Here is a 15,762-nt window from a genome sequence, read left to right as displayed (position 1 = left end):
TGTTTCATCCTTTTCCCAGGCTTTTGTGATACTGAATGTAACACACACACACACACACCTACACACACACGCACACACACACACGTATACACACATCTCCCCTATTAAATTATTCCTCTTCAGCATCCCCCACGCACTTTATAATTCAAGTCATGTTTTCGCACTCTGTATCCTGAACCTAAGTTTCCTAATCAAATTAATTGGGTCATTTTTATAGCAACATGCCTGCATGCTAAATTGCCTGAGTCTAAAAGACACAACCACAGACAAGAATACTCAATTACCCCCACTAAAACATCTAGTCCAGTAATGCATGGCACTCTAAATGCCTGCAGCTCTCTGTTAGGAACAATCTTCATGCTCATATTCATGTTATCTTATAGGGGAAGGGAAGAGGGAGACATTGAACTACACAAAACACAACTACAGTGTATCCCATTATAATCTGATAGTATGACTGCAGGAATGGATATTAGCTGACTTCTAATGTGACAGGGTTCTGGTGCGGTCATATTGGCGATGTAAATTTCACCTCCTCTTTTGGGTCTGTGCCATCAAATGAAGAATTTGTTCAATTCCTAGCTTGGGTTTGATTCTGCAATGCAGATTGGCAGCAGTGGCACTGTAGAGGGAAGAAAAAGCCCCTGGCTTGTGCAGGAGTAGAGCCACATTTACAAGTCCTACAATCTCAAGAAATGGTTTGTGTGGCGGTGCATGGCTGAATGTATGTTTTCGCAACTTGGTAGAGGAAAGACTGGGTCCTTGTGGAGATGCGTTGCCATTTTTTTCTAATCCACTAAACAGGGCTGTGCAAAACAAATTATTTACAAATTGCACACCACTATTGTCTATTTCAAAGAGATGCAGATGGACTGGTTTGGGAACTACATAGGCATACTAATCATATAATGATACACAAGGAAATACAGGATACATTTTCAAATATTTTAATTTTTCAACCAATTGCACATCAGCATGCCAGTGTCTCATTTCATGCTGCATGCCGGTTGTATTTTCACTCCTGTTTTCTTGTTGGACTAAGTTTCCTGTCTCACCTTGGACTACTAGAAGTTGGCTCCCTGTCACTTTCAATTTGAAGCTGAGTAACAGCAAGGCTTCAGGCTCCCAGGGTCCAGACATGGGAAATGAAGAAGGCTTATACGTGCGGGGTTGGAATTCTGTCTGATGGGTGTCTGTCTGCTTTTTAGGTGTGTGGAATAACTGTATTGACTGGCTCGGTCTGCAGCAGCGTGCGCCGCGGTGTCCCTTTCCCTCAGCACAAGTGCGGGCATGTTCGGATATCAAACCTATCTGTTTCTTGCCATGTGTTATCTGCAGGTCAGCGCGCCCCCGAGCCCCCCGAGCCCCCGCCCGCTGCATTCCTCCCTCTGCTTTCCTCGTAAAAAAAAAAACCCCACAGCAGTCCCAGGAGGGCCGTAACGCAGGGCGAGCTGCTCTCCCCAGCCAGTCATGGCTGTCTGTGGTCAGTGACACAGGAGAGCCCGGCCCGTCTGTCATCCTGTCCGCGGCGACACAGTAGTCCGACCGGGGCCACAGCTGCGATGTGATCTTGGGTTCTCTGTGTGGTGCCCGTCTGCCACTGTCAGACGGGCAGGGGGAGGGACGGAGGGATGGAGGGCACGGAGCAAAGTGGACGCAGGAGGGGAAAGTGCAGCAGGCTCCTGTCACTTGCCTCCTAGTCTAAGGTTAGCTCACGCTGAGCAATAACTCATAGGTCCCTTGACACTTTGCGGCACTCTGTTTCCTGGACTGAATAATGAATGTGCAGGCCTTCCATTAGCGTTGAAAGCTGCGCTCATTTCACAGGGGCTGACAATTACTCATGCTCAGGGATTCAGGGGGCAGGGCGGGACGAGATCCGCTGGAATGAATTCATTCTCTCCCGGTGTGCACCGTCTATATGTTTGATGAAGATGTCTGCGTGTGAGGGCGCATGTATGTGTGTGTGTGTGTGTGTGTGCGTGTGTGTGTGTGTATTCTCTCTGGACGTGTGTGCTTGTATGTGTTTATACTGTGTATGTGTGGGTTCTAAAATGGAAAGTGAGTAGAGCAGATAATAAGAGAAGAAGGGGGGATTTGGGATGGTTTGATTTAGTATTCTAGTGGTGGCTATTTATTCACACTAAACTGTCGATACCTGCCTTGAATCCAGGAACCAAGATAATGCCATCTGTTCAAGAAAACCTCTACTCAGAATGATAGAATCAGGCTGTGGGAAAGTTGCAGTGGAATCAAGGATGCACCCATAAAATAAAGACTCCAACAAGCTGCACAGATAGTCAGAAATAAGATGTATATGCTTTAACTGCTAGTGACATGGAAGGAGGGTATTATGAGGCCACGCTCGGGAGGAGATGATGAGTTGTCAGCGCTTATCTCAAGTATTGCAAAGCTTTGGAATAATACATTAATTGCACCAAACAGACCTTACACTCAGCTCTGTATTATACGGCTGCTGTTGAATGTAAGAGGTTATGCCGTTTAATTCTGAACCACGTGTTTTTCCAAGACGATGCAGCTTTAAAAGCCGGAGCGCTGATCCCTCCCGGTTTCATCTAGACAGAAGCTCGGGTCCAGGAGGCAGCAGGCAGAAACAAGCAGCCTGCAGAATCAAGCGGAGGCTGCTGCTTGAGCAAGAGAGCCGCTGCACTGCTGGGACCCGAGCATGGCACGCAGCCACCTAAGTGCTGCCTTTTCCGCCGTTCACTGCGGTTTCATTAGCTTGCCTTTGCCAATTTCCTGAGCCCTGTTAGTCCTCCCTGATAAGCGGGCCCAGGGTTTTCAAAAATGATTGGTCAGTTGCTATTAGCTAATGAATGGATTATTGATAATGAATGCGAAATTACTCTCTCAGCCGTGGAGGAAAAAAAGGGAGAGACTTGTCTTTTTGATATACTGTACTCCTCGTCTCCATCTGGTTTCCATGCAGCAGCAGCAGTTGAAGGGGGATTTCTGTGCTCCTAGGCAGCCTGCTCCACCAGCAGAAGAGTGGAGCATTGAAATGCAGTGCTATGCAAGGGAGACCCTCTTGCAGGGAAATGGCGGGGCGGGGTGTGGGGGTGAGATGCACTGTCTAGCCAGTTGATTAAAGAATCAGTGTCCAATCTCCTGGATTACACCCCCTGACCTGCCACGCCAAATCCCCTACTAAATAAGTCAAGAATTGAATTTTTTTTTACTTTCCCTTCTACTAACTGGCTTATTGACTCAAGTGTGCTCACTGCTCAGTGCTTTGTGGGAAGGCTCGCCTGTAAATTGGCTAAAGGGAGAGCTTAAGAACATCTGATCATTATTAGGCGAGTCAGAGATGCAAAGCCTCGGTTTATTTATTTTCAGATGAAATGCACCATGAGAAGTGGTCTTGCCCCAGCTCTTTTACGGGGTCGCATGGTCAGTTGAGATTAGGGATGGTGGCTGAACGTTCTGTTAATGTTTCAGCTGAACATTTACTCCACTCAGTGGGAGCTGTAACAGCCGTAAGTCTAATAGGCGAACAGCCTGAAATGCTCCCTCGCATCTTGTCACAGTGAAGTGATTCTATATGCGAGGGAGGAGGGCTGTGGTTTATATACTCCTTCTTAACTCCCACCCCACCTCCCCCTCGCCCTCTCCACATCTCACCAGATCTTTCAAACCATTCAACCACTAATGAAAAGCGTTTAGCGTTGTCGGTATATGACCCCAGCCCACATGGAGAGCTGAGGGAACTCGGCTGGATTCTCTTGAAGAGACGACATGTATCCAGATGTGCATATTATGCAACATGATTTCTCAACATGATTTATTTGAATAGAATGTCCAGATAAGCCTTCCTGGTTTACAAATATCTCTCTCTCTCTCTCTCTCTCACTCTTACTCTTTACTCCAAAAGGCTGCATTTATAGGCGAAATTATAATTCCCAGGTCAGTAGAAGCTAATGTAGAACTCATTTTACATTAATTTGCCATAAGTGGCGGAAATTATGGTACATGCTTAATACATGATGACACATTTTAATGCTAGCAAAAAATGTGGTTATTGCCATTACAAACAGTAGCACCAATGATCTTCTTCATGCTTTGGTTTGGTTCAGACAAAGATCTGCAAAGCCTAAACAAACACATAATTTGTGATGAACTGTGGCCAAATTGGTGCAGGTTGCCTTATTGGAGCCGTTGTGATAAGTGGTAGCCTAAAGTTGGACTATACTACTTGATTGTGCAATCACTGATGAGGATGGTCATGAATAGGCCTTATCATTGATCTGTTATTTAGGCCTATTCTTGACTGTATGCAACATCAATCAATATTATCAAAGTAAATGATTCGTTTTGGTGTGGGGTGTATCCTGTTATCTTTTCTATTGGCCGTATGAAATAGCATCATGTAAACATTCTGTGCTTGCAGGCTTCAGGAGTCAAACTGTGTTTGAATCAGTCCACTGCCCCACCAAGTGAGCCAAAGCACCAGTGTGGCTGCCTGAGAAACTTATAGGTGTACCTCTGTATCCCGCGGCTCTATGTGTACAGTGTTTTTTTTTTTTTGGGCGGACAGACTGACAGAATGACTTATACTAGCTGCTTGTCGCAGCTAAAAAGTGCTGCAGGACGACCAGTAAACTAAAGAAATATGCCAATGGAAAGCAGCTCACAGTGGCTATAGACTGTGAAGCCAGTGGTCATTATCAGTTATTACAAATCCTTTCATAATGATATACAGTATGTAGACAAAACCATACATGGGTTAACTTTAATACAGTTGATTGCACCTTAGATATCTCTGCTCTGACGTGCACAGATAGACACCAACATTTGCTGAAGCATACGACCCTGAGACAGCAGAAGTGCCCTTTTAGCTACAGTGTTTTTTTAAAATATTCTACTGATCTTTGCAGTGAAATTAAAACATGAAGGTAAAACTTGTCACTTCCGGAATATGCGTATAGTCTCTGCTCAAGATTAACAATCTTATAACACAAAACAAACAAAAAATCATCTAACAGCATCAGAAAATGCTACTTTTATTTTGACCCTAAGATTTTCATATTGCTTCCTTCCAGCTCCTCCTCTCATGCATGGCTCTTCAGCAGTAGTAATAGTGGCATGGGAGAGGGAGAGGGCAGGGAGAGGACACAAGAATGACCCCTTGGCATTTTGACCCCTTCTACCTACAAGGCCAGTGGTGTTGACGGGACCCTGGTGGGGGAAGGGTAAACAAACGAGCCGCATGGAAAACTCTTCCTCTGAAACAACCGCTGCAAAGCAAACTTAGTGAAAACCTTACTCCGAACAGGCTGGAGTGAGTTTTAATCGCTCCAATTTACCACACCATATGGTAAATTGGAGTTAGCGAAGTCTTGTTAACTATATAAATAGGCCATCTTGATTCAAATTCTTGCATGTTTTTCGTAAAACTTACTTTGTGTGCTCGGCACATTCAGTCTAAATCAGGAATAATCCCTTCACTCTCATCTCTTAATCTTTGTTCATTTCCCTGAACTGTGCTGCATAAATCATAGCATCCTGCAATGTCTTTCCGTGCCTATAATCAGTATAACAGGGTAAACATAAACCATAGGCTTTGTCCGTGGTATAAAACCCCAGAGAGGAGGCTCAACGCTCCGGCCATTTGATATCAGCTTCATTTCACTGGAAGGCAGAGATATAAAGTGGAGGCCTGATCATTTACGGCCCTGGCCTTGTGGAATGTGTTTTTTCCATAGGCCTTGATGTTGCGTGTATTTTACTTGCCCATGCTTCACTGGTGCCTGGAATCTCTAATGTGGCGGATAGACTCTCACTACTGATAGATTAGTGTCCCCCGGGACAGGTTTGTATCACTGTTGGCTGTCAGCGCATACATTATGCTGTTTAAGCGAGAATGATCACCGCTATTAACAACAAAGCAGGCCCAATTGAATAATTTAACGTGGTGGGTAGTGGCAGCGGCCCGTTGCTGATAGAAAAAGAGTAGAGAAATGATCAAACAGCCAGCCCCAGCCCAGTTGGGGGGATATAAATAATATAATGAGATCAGAGTGATCAGTTATGGTGCCCCGTTCCAGTCCGCTGCCTCCTACTTACACTCCTCTCCCGCTGAGTGTCTAGCGGTGGACATCTCGATTGCAGTCTGCTGTGTACAATGGCAAATCGATATGTTCCATTACAGATGGAAATGGAAACGGTGGGATGTATTTCATGTGAAATGATAGAAAGCATTATGTTGGGGGAAGGACGAGGTCTTTTTTTTTTTTTTTTTTTTTTTTTTACCTTGATCTGTATAGATGTCTGTGACCTGGCTGCAAAAGTTAGAACTGAATGGATGTGACATTTCTTCCAGATGAAGCCTGTTTACAACTCTTGGAAACCTGCTTTGGATTCATCTCATGCTTCCCTTGAAAAGTGGTTGATGGATTTTTAGGCTCTGGCTCCCTCTAGAGGTGAGTGTCACCAACAGAAGACGCACACGACAACATGCCTCTTCCCCTAAGCACTGGCTATTTAAATTTTTGGATTATTTAAAAAATGTGACCTTTTCGTTCCATGGGAAATCTTCTTTTACCTCCCTTATTAGCCGTTTTTAGCAAGTTTATTATAAGGAGAGTACATCAACCATTTTCTGCTCTTGTTTAAATAGGCTTACCACTCTCTTGCTGAGAGCTGATACTGCTATTTAATTAATATTAGTTGACAGCTTTACTGATAAAGTGCAGCCTTTGAAATAAGCTTCCATCCTTTCCAAAAAAACTTTGGCTATCTCCCTGTTCTCCGTTTTAAACTATGCAATTGTTTCTGTGTGAAGGTTCGTTTTTAATGAAATCATGATTCTTAAGTGCTGTGATTGATCGTCGCTGTGCATTTCCCACCAGCATCCACATCCCACCTCATTCCCACAGCAGTAAATAACCGTGAATCAATATTCATGCATCGGTTTGTGGGATTAGGACTCATCTCTTGGATAATTCACAGATTCTTGCAGAAAGGGTTTTTGTTTTGTATCCACTGCAGCATTGCACTCTCATGGAGTATCTGGATTGCTCATGATTGCATAAAGGGCCACAAAGGGCCTCAGTGAGTTCTTTTTGCCAAATTTTCACATTTAATCTTATGGGGACATAATTGGCTCAGTAGTGGGGGGATGGTGGGGTTTGGGCTCATTTGATATAGCTTCTATTGTGGATATTTGGGTAGTCACACAGTCTACACTACAGCTACACACTGTGGCATGTTACAACTGCTGCTGCCTGCATTGTAGGAGGTTGGAGGTTGGCATGAGCAAAGCATGATGTAACAGTTCTGTAAGGGTTCATTTTGTGATATTAGAGATAGCAACACATCTTCAGCTATCTGGAGGATTTATCAGTTACTTGAGATCATAAGCGTTACTAATACTGAGTTTGTCGAAGCTCTTTTTTAGGGTGGGGGGTGCAATGTTGATTATCATGCACTTCAGGATTCACCCCCTCTAAAATCATTTCTAGGCCGTTTATAAGCAGGTTGCCTTGGTTCTTCTTGATTTTTGTTGTTTGTGTGATGATGTCATCAGCTTAGCCTAGATGTTGGGAAGTATTGGAAATTTTGAATGTACACTTGATACACTCGGGTTTGATACTGTTGTATTGGTTATATGAAGTATGATATTGGTCAGCTTCACAGACAAAACAGGTGGTGAGTTTGAAGCTAGCACTAAGCCAGTTTTCACTTGTTTCTTGTTCATATGACCTAGATGATCCTGTTGTTGAACCCCTTAGTCATTTGGCCCGGGCCTTCAAACTTCATGTTTTATATGCTGTGAAGTTGGGAATGGGAACAATGAATCTGAATCATTTTTTAAATTAACTTTATCTTTAGAAAAATTTAATTGGTAACAAAATTGCAAGTGCAGTGGCAATAATGTTGATAGCAACTGCGCATTTCAACATTTCAGTAATTGTTAGAGTTTAATAGAGCTCTCTCGTTCTCTTTCTCTCTTTCTTCCTTACACACACACACACACACACACACACACACACACACACACACACGTGCACACACTCACACACACAGCCACACACACACTCAAACATACACACACTTAGACACACACACACACACACACACACACACACAGACACGTGCATACACACTCTCTCTCTCTCTCTCTCTCTCTCTCTCTGTCTTTCTGTCTCTATTTATTTGCCAAGGTGGAACCTTGAAATGGAGGAGACAACCCTTTTGCTCCAAAACGCTCCCAAAGATGTGAACTGCAGTTGCCCCCAAAACCATAATCTTAGAAAATATGCCCATTAAATATGCAAGCATTTTTTGTGCCTATTTCTGAACAGGGACTTTTGTGCACAAAGGCTGTGCTTTTCATCTCAACATGGTGCCATCCAACTGCAACTAACATGGTACAAATAACTATTTCAGATACGTAGGCTACAGTAATTTGTGAGGCTATGAAATTAATTGAATTTACATAGAAATCAACAATTTAAAACTGAAAGAACATCATCATGAACAAGGAAAACTGGAAAAAGAGACAAAGGGCAAAATGTCTTCAAACATCATTTCTTCAACTAAAATATTCATAGCGCCGTCAAAAGAATCTGTGTGAATCTTAGATATCACCACTACCAGAGTGCTTTCTGTGATCTATTGAGTGAAGGCAAACAGAGACACATAGTCAAGATCACTGAAAACCTAACAGTCACTTACAAAGATAAAGCGAAAAAACATCAACCTTTTCCTTCATTACACATAATGTACATAAACTTGTTTCCACCACCAGTAGCAAATTGGCCCAGGTCACTAGATCCGAGTGGTTTTGGGGGCATCAAACCTTCTTTTTACTGAGCCTATTTCAGCTCATGCGTGTTTATTGCTTGCCTTGTGGTCAGGCCTTCTGACCGCTTCTGACTCACTGGGAGAAGTAACAGTTAATGCAGTTCCAGGCTTAGCCACAAGAGGCTGCTCTGCTCTTGCCATCAGTTTCTTTCATAGAACTTAAGCTGAAACATAAGCTCCCAAAACACAAAATTATGAGTTGAATTGATTTGAGTGTAACATTGGGTGTTAGACACAGTATACACACAATATGCTGAATGTTACTTGTTTTCAGAAGTGGTGTTAGTCCTGCAATGGTGCAGGTTTGAGGGGAGAGAGAGGACAGATCGATACTGAAGTGGGTGGCTGAAAGAAAGAAATAAAGAAATAAAGAAAGAAAGAAAGAAAGAAAGAAAGAAGAAAGAAAACAACAAAACCAACACACACTTGATAGTCAATGTGTCTACATGCACTCAATATTTCAGATAATAGTTCATATCATAATTAATGTTGTATGTTGTATTTTAGGTAAGTTATCTACAAGCATTTCCTATCCAACTCTCACAGTCCCTGTGTATGTGTATTAACATAGCCTAATATTCTGAGCATTACCATGTAGACAGCTTATGCATATAGTAAAACAAACACAGGACATAGGATGACATGTTTACACTCTGTAATTTCAGGCTCATACCAGTACATCCCAGTTTCTTGTAATCAGGGTAAGAGCTTATCCCCAAATATGAGGATTTTGTTTACAAAACAAAAAGTACTTACAGTGTTTGCAAGTAATAGCAGGTTTTTGGACTATAATGACTCTTTGAAGACTTTGAAGCCAAAACAATGGTATGTTTCCATTCACTAATACCCATTCGACCATATCTTATAAATGGTACACATTACCTCAATATTTGACGTATTTTTTTCCTGCATAATATCCCATTTAATTGCACTGAAGCATGCTACATCGTCAACCCTAATATTTGGCATGGCACAAAAGGATACCACCCTAGATCCAATGTTATTATGATGGCTGCGGAGCAACTAACCCTCCCTTAAACCAAATCCCAAATTAATGTGAATATAAATACACACACACACGCACACACACTCATCAAGTATCGGGTGGGCGTAGATACAGAGCTCTAAATCCACACCCTCCGTCTCGACATCCTGCACAATGAGCATGATCTCTCTCTTGTTTGTTTTTCAGGTTAAGCCTCATTAAGTGGCTCTGTTCTGTAAAACTATGATTTCTTCCTGCCAAGTGTTCCAGTCCTCCCCCAAAATGGCACTTATGTCACTGAGAACACATTGAGATCATTGGCCCCTGCCTGGAGAGTCCTCAGGAGGCTATAACCAATAGAAACCAGTAACAAAACACAGCTCAGAGACTCCTGGTCTGCTGCAGTAAAGCAGGGGAATAGAGGGAGAGCGGAGAGCGGAGGTGATGGGCTGTAAAACGTCGGGTTTATGTTAATGGGGTTTGGGTGGCTGTTTTCTCACTCTGACCTCACTCAGCTGAACTTTCTCTTTCTCTCTCTCTCTCTCTCTTCTCTCTCTCTCTCTCTCTCTCACCTCCCTTGTTGCATCTGACCGAATTATTTCCACCATAATGGCGCAGTCTTGGTGCTCCGCTGGATACAGCGGCAGGCAGGGAGGGGGGAAAAAAAAGATGTGCACGACAGGAACTTTGTTGCCATGGTAAACCAAAACAAACTGAGTGTGAAACATTTGTCTGGTTCATTGCCCGTGGCAGCTCTCCAGCACACGGGTTCATAAACAAGTGATGACGCGGGCCTCTTTTAGATATAAATAATACACAAGGATGCAGACAAGGAAGAAGCAATTGCCCAATAAGCAAAAGCAGAGTTTTGTTTGTCCAGATAGGGCCATGGGACACTGTGTCCTGTGTCATAGACCTCATGACTCCCCGCTGGAACCTGTGGCCAGAGCAAATGGAAAGTCTCCTCCTTCCTCCTGCATACCATACTTTTCCTCCGTGTCTCCTTCCATGTCTTTCTGAGATTTCCATTACAAGACTGACATTTTTTTTCTCCCAGTGTGTTCCTGTCTTCCAGTCGGCAATCCTGCCATTGGAGGGACTCCCAGTGCTACTGCTACCAACTCCGGCCCCTCGTCCCCTTCGGCCATTTGCTTCTCAGAGGCTGTGCAGAGGGAATTTCACATAAGACCCTGCTTCAGACTAGTCTTCCTATGAACTTGAACGGTCTAGACTAGATTTGCGAGAGCCAAGACAGTCATGATGATGCTGCAAGACTGTCATCATGATGGCATGCAGACAGACATGAAGCAAATCCCGCAGCTGCTCCATTGACCCTGAAATGGACTTTGTGGATACAAAGTGGATACAAAGTATCTAGCTCTTGTTTTTGTTGATATTACAAATTAGGGCCTTGGTTCTTTGGTTTCACGCTTTCAGAGAGTTCTTGATTACACTGTCTAAGATCATAGGAATACCATGAAATTTAGTTTCATGTTATGTTTTTGCTTTCTGATCAAAGCACATTTGCAGATTCCTTATATACAAGGTATTGGTTGAAATTACATTTAGTCATGCATGGATCACAATGGAAAGCTGGGGCCTACAGATTTTCTTTCCATATGCTGGAAGGTAAATCAAGTTGTTAACTGTTAAAAAAAACAATATATTCAGTTAAGAGCGTTTCTAGCAGCACTCATCTGTCTTTGATTTCGGGAATTCACTTTAAAATTCCTGATAATAGTTTTTCAGAAGTTTCACATTATACTCAAACTGTGACTACATGGAGTGGAGACAGGCTGGACTGTATAGCATGTTCCTGTACACTCATATGGAACAGTTCACACTGCATGCTAGATGTTCATGGGTGTGGGGTTTACCAGGTTGCGTGTGTGTGTGTGTGTGTGTGTGTGTGTGTGTGTGTGTGTCTGTGTGTGTATGTGTGCACATGTGCTCAGATATGTGCACCATATCTCTAACATCCTATCTATAGATGCCCTTGAGGGTGCTATAATAATCTTTACTATAATGCGGTCGTGTGCTGTGGCAATCTCCTGCAGATTGACCTGTTGCTGTGGGATTGTGGTGTGTGTAATGGGATGTGAAATCCAAGTCTTTGTCGTCTCCAGCCTGGGCAGCCATTGCTGCATAGCTTCACTGGGTGGAGGCTCAGGAGGAAAGATTTAGAGCTTCATACAAAGTAATGTGGAAATATTTGACCTGATATATAGATTTGGAGAAATCAAAAGCAGTCAGGGTAAACTGGATTGACAAAGAAGAGTGGTATCTGTGAGCCAAGATTAAGTGTACCATTTCCGAACAGATCAGCGCAGCTTGAATATAATGTGCGTTTCAAGCACAGAGAATTCTTTGAAGTATCTGGCATTGGATGGGCAGCAGCAGTAATGTGAAATGCAATTCTTGAGGCGTTGCATCTCACTTGATCTAGCATGACATAGGCTACCCATAGGCATATAGATACTGAAATGAGGATTATAAGCTTATGGGGATATGGGCTTGATATGTAAACAGGGTCAATGAGTTAATGTCTTAAGGCACATATCATGTGTATATCTTCTTCCAGTATTTTTAGACTACTTTGGCCGAATTTTCTCTTTCTTTATCATATCACCAGTTTATTGTTTTCATCCATCTTACCTCCCTTGCTCCCTCCTCCTCACCACCTGCATCTGTTTAATAAAGGAAAATTACTAGTGGGGAAAAGGGAGAGACGGACTCCTGCTCTTCTCTAGGGACAGATGATTATGCATAAACACAGTACCCGGGCAGAGAGAGTAATTAGCCTGATGAGGGTTCATAAAAATGAAAAAACTGTCTTTAGAAGTGGAATGTTCCCTGTTGGGTGCAGCACATAAATGAGAGCAGATTTGGCATCCAGCTTGACAGTATCCTGCCTTACTAAGTTACTCAACTGCACCTTGTCATAGCACTCTGCTCCTGGCAACGCTTGTTACCAGATTTGCTTAAAAGCCGGTGCAGGCATCTGTCTCACCTGCGGAGCAGACGGCCTAGTTTCCATCCAATGGATTGAGTGGAGACGACAGGTCATGCCATGATAGAGTGAGCCCATTAACTGTTGGAAAAAAGTGATTCCAACATGAGCACCCTTATTTACTCTGTGTCCGTTGTGTAACCATAGAAATAAGATGGATGTGATGCCATGATTGGATTCCTTGATATTAAAACCACATGGCTCCATAGTCAGACACCTTCATCTTGTCTGACACTGTGAGAAACCTGTGACCTCATGCGCGACACCTGTAAGCAAGTTAAAGCTATTAATAATGAAGTTATCACATTACACATTCTGGTACTGTACTAACTTTTGCCGGCAGCCTCTGAACTAAGAAATCCCCTAAATCTTCTATACACTACTGACTTGTCAACACCCGAAACACAGAGCATTCCTCCCAGCCTGTGAATAAGTATACTATGGCTGCTAGGCAATTTGTTGTGCCCCTGCTGCACCACTTCCTTCATGTACTTGGTAATGAGATTTTATTGTGCATTTTGGGTAGGGGGGTGGGGGGGCCCATTGTCTCTGGCCAACCGCAGCCGCTGTGGCGCTAACCGAAAAGCTTCTGTAATAAGCCCCAGCGAGCTCAGCTGCATCTCCCAGGACGAGCATGATCTGTGGGTCATGGGAACATGTTTACCTACGGGAGTGGCTCTGTGCTGAACCAACATGATGGATGAATGATGGTCGGAGGCATCAGCAGCCTCCTGCTCGTCAATAGGGGCGACCAAGATTACAGAGTCACTTACAATGTAGTCAAGCAGGCAAAACAGACAGAGACTTAAAAGCACAATGCATGCTCTGCAACTTTAAGAGAGAATTACACATATTTTATTTTTAAACGTACTTACCAAGTGTGACATCGATCATCAGACATTATTTGCTTCCTGGAGTGTGTATTCATCACCAGCGTTCAGATTCGTTATCAATAATCAGAAGTGGGAGAAATTACTAATTCAAGCAAATCTCATGACACAAAAATAACATTATCTTAGTCAATTTGCTGTAGTTGGTTTATGTGTGATTTTTCTGCTGCTGGGAGGAAACTACCCAGGACCACAAGTACTAGAAACAATAAATGTTATGCCAAAGCAAAATATTATTTTAACCAAGTAGAGACAGTGTGCAGAATTTGAAATGGGTAGAATTCATATGAATATGTGTATTATGAAAAAATACATAGGGAGATGTCTATTTATTCTACAACACTGTTGACACAGAGCAGCCATGCATATTCCCTCCTAAGGTTTAAGGCTGTGTGTAGCTGTGGCCGCTCTGAGAATACTAAGCCAGTGTCCACATTAACCCCGAAAGCCTTGGGTTTCACATAATAAACCATTAGGCATCTGGACAAACAGTAGAGAGGTGGTGAAAGGCGGATAGAAAGCAGGGTGAGGCAGACAATATTTCTTTTTCTCCCTCTCGTCCTTGATTTCCCCTTTCTCTCGCTCGCTCACTCCCTATCCTGCTCTCTTCATCCCTCTGTTTTCTTCACAACGCTTTCTTGATTTCGTTCTTTTTCAGCTTCTGTCTCTAGCACACACACACACACACACACACACACACACACACACACACACTGAAACACTGCTTATGCGCTCCTTCTATGGTCTAAATCCCGCTGTTTTAGCAAACTGCCAGAGATATTTGATCCTTTTATCTGAATTGTTTGATCTGTATTCCCTGTTAGCTCTTGCATGCAGCCTGGAGATCCAATGTGCAAAGAACAATAATTGAATTAATTCCAGTGCTGCATCCAGCTGAAATAAAACACACTCAGGGGATCATAGGAAATTTGAACATAACAATAATGTTTTCATTGGTTATGTCTTTGTTGTTAAAGTTTTAAAGTTTAACAGCAGGTTTGCAATGGAGGTTAAACCAACCTGAACTCATTTTACCACACCTTTTTATATGTGCAATAGAATTTATACCTTTTTAGACTGACATAAGTCTTTATCATGTAAATTCATAGTATATAGCCTATTATGGCAAGTTCATGTGTGGAGAATTATAGTAAATGTATACATTTATGCTATATGAATAAGTTGTATCAAACTGATGTAAGTTATATGAGAAGAGAGTCTTTTAAGATAAAAAGCATAAATCAATGCTTTTCTGAAAACATAATAGATACAGTACATGATAGATTGGTGGTTGTTTGCCTTATGATGATCACTGACTGAAAGTTATAGTTTCACCACCTTTTTATTTCTACTACATCGCTGTTTGAAAGTACCCATAGTTGCTTTTTTCTCAAGATTTTCAGACATGAACACATTGATTAGCAAACAAAAAATTCTATCACCACAACATCTATCATACAGTGTGGGAGGCACATAGTCTAGTGCATCAACTTGTGTTGTTGTAGCCTAAATGTTTTGAAACCACTAAGTTATGTGCTTCCCCACATTGTGTGTGTGTGTGTGTGTGTGTGTGTGTGTGTGTGTGTGTGTAGAGCTGTGTGAGACGATAATGAGTTAAGAAAAAAGTTTGGAGCCTGCATTCATTCAAGAGCAATGACGTCGCCCACCAAGCAGACGAGGGGAGTTTTTGGGAGACCACTCCAAGTGGAACTCCTTGCGAGGCTGGGCTGTAACCTGAAGCCAAAGAGAAGTGAGAGAGAGAGAGAGAGAGACTGAGGGAGAAAGAAAGTGAGAGAGAGAGTGAGAGAGAGAGAGAGAGAGAGAGAGAGAGAGAAATGGAGGGAGGGAGGGAGGGGGAGGGAAGGACTGAAGGGGAGAGAGAGAGAGAGAAAGAGAGAGAGAAGGTGATGTCAGCTGAGATCAGAAAGTAAACAGAGTTCCAGACTGCAGCATGCTGTCTGCGGGACGGGGACTGCAGCTGGGGCGAGCCCACGGGGGCACCCACACTTTCCCCTGCACCAGCACCCATGTCCCTGGGAAGGAGGGCTGGC

The sequence above is a fragment of the Centroberyx gerrardi genome, chromosome 4 (genome assembly GCF_048128805.1).
Source record: "Centroberyx gerrardi isolate f3 chromosome 4, fCenGer3.hap1.cur.20231027, whole genome shotgun sequence".
NCBI lineage: Eukaryota > Metazoa > Chordata > Actinopteri > Beryciformes > Berycidae > Centroberyx > Centroberyx gerrardi.
This window is presented reverse-complemented; position numbering follows the sequence as displayed.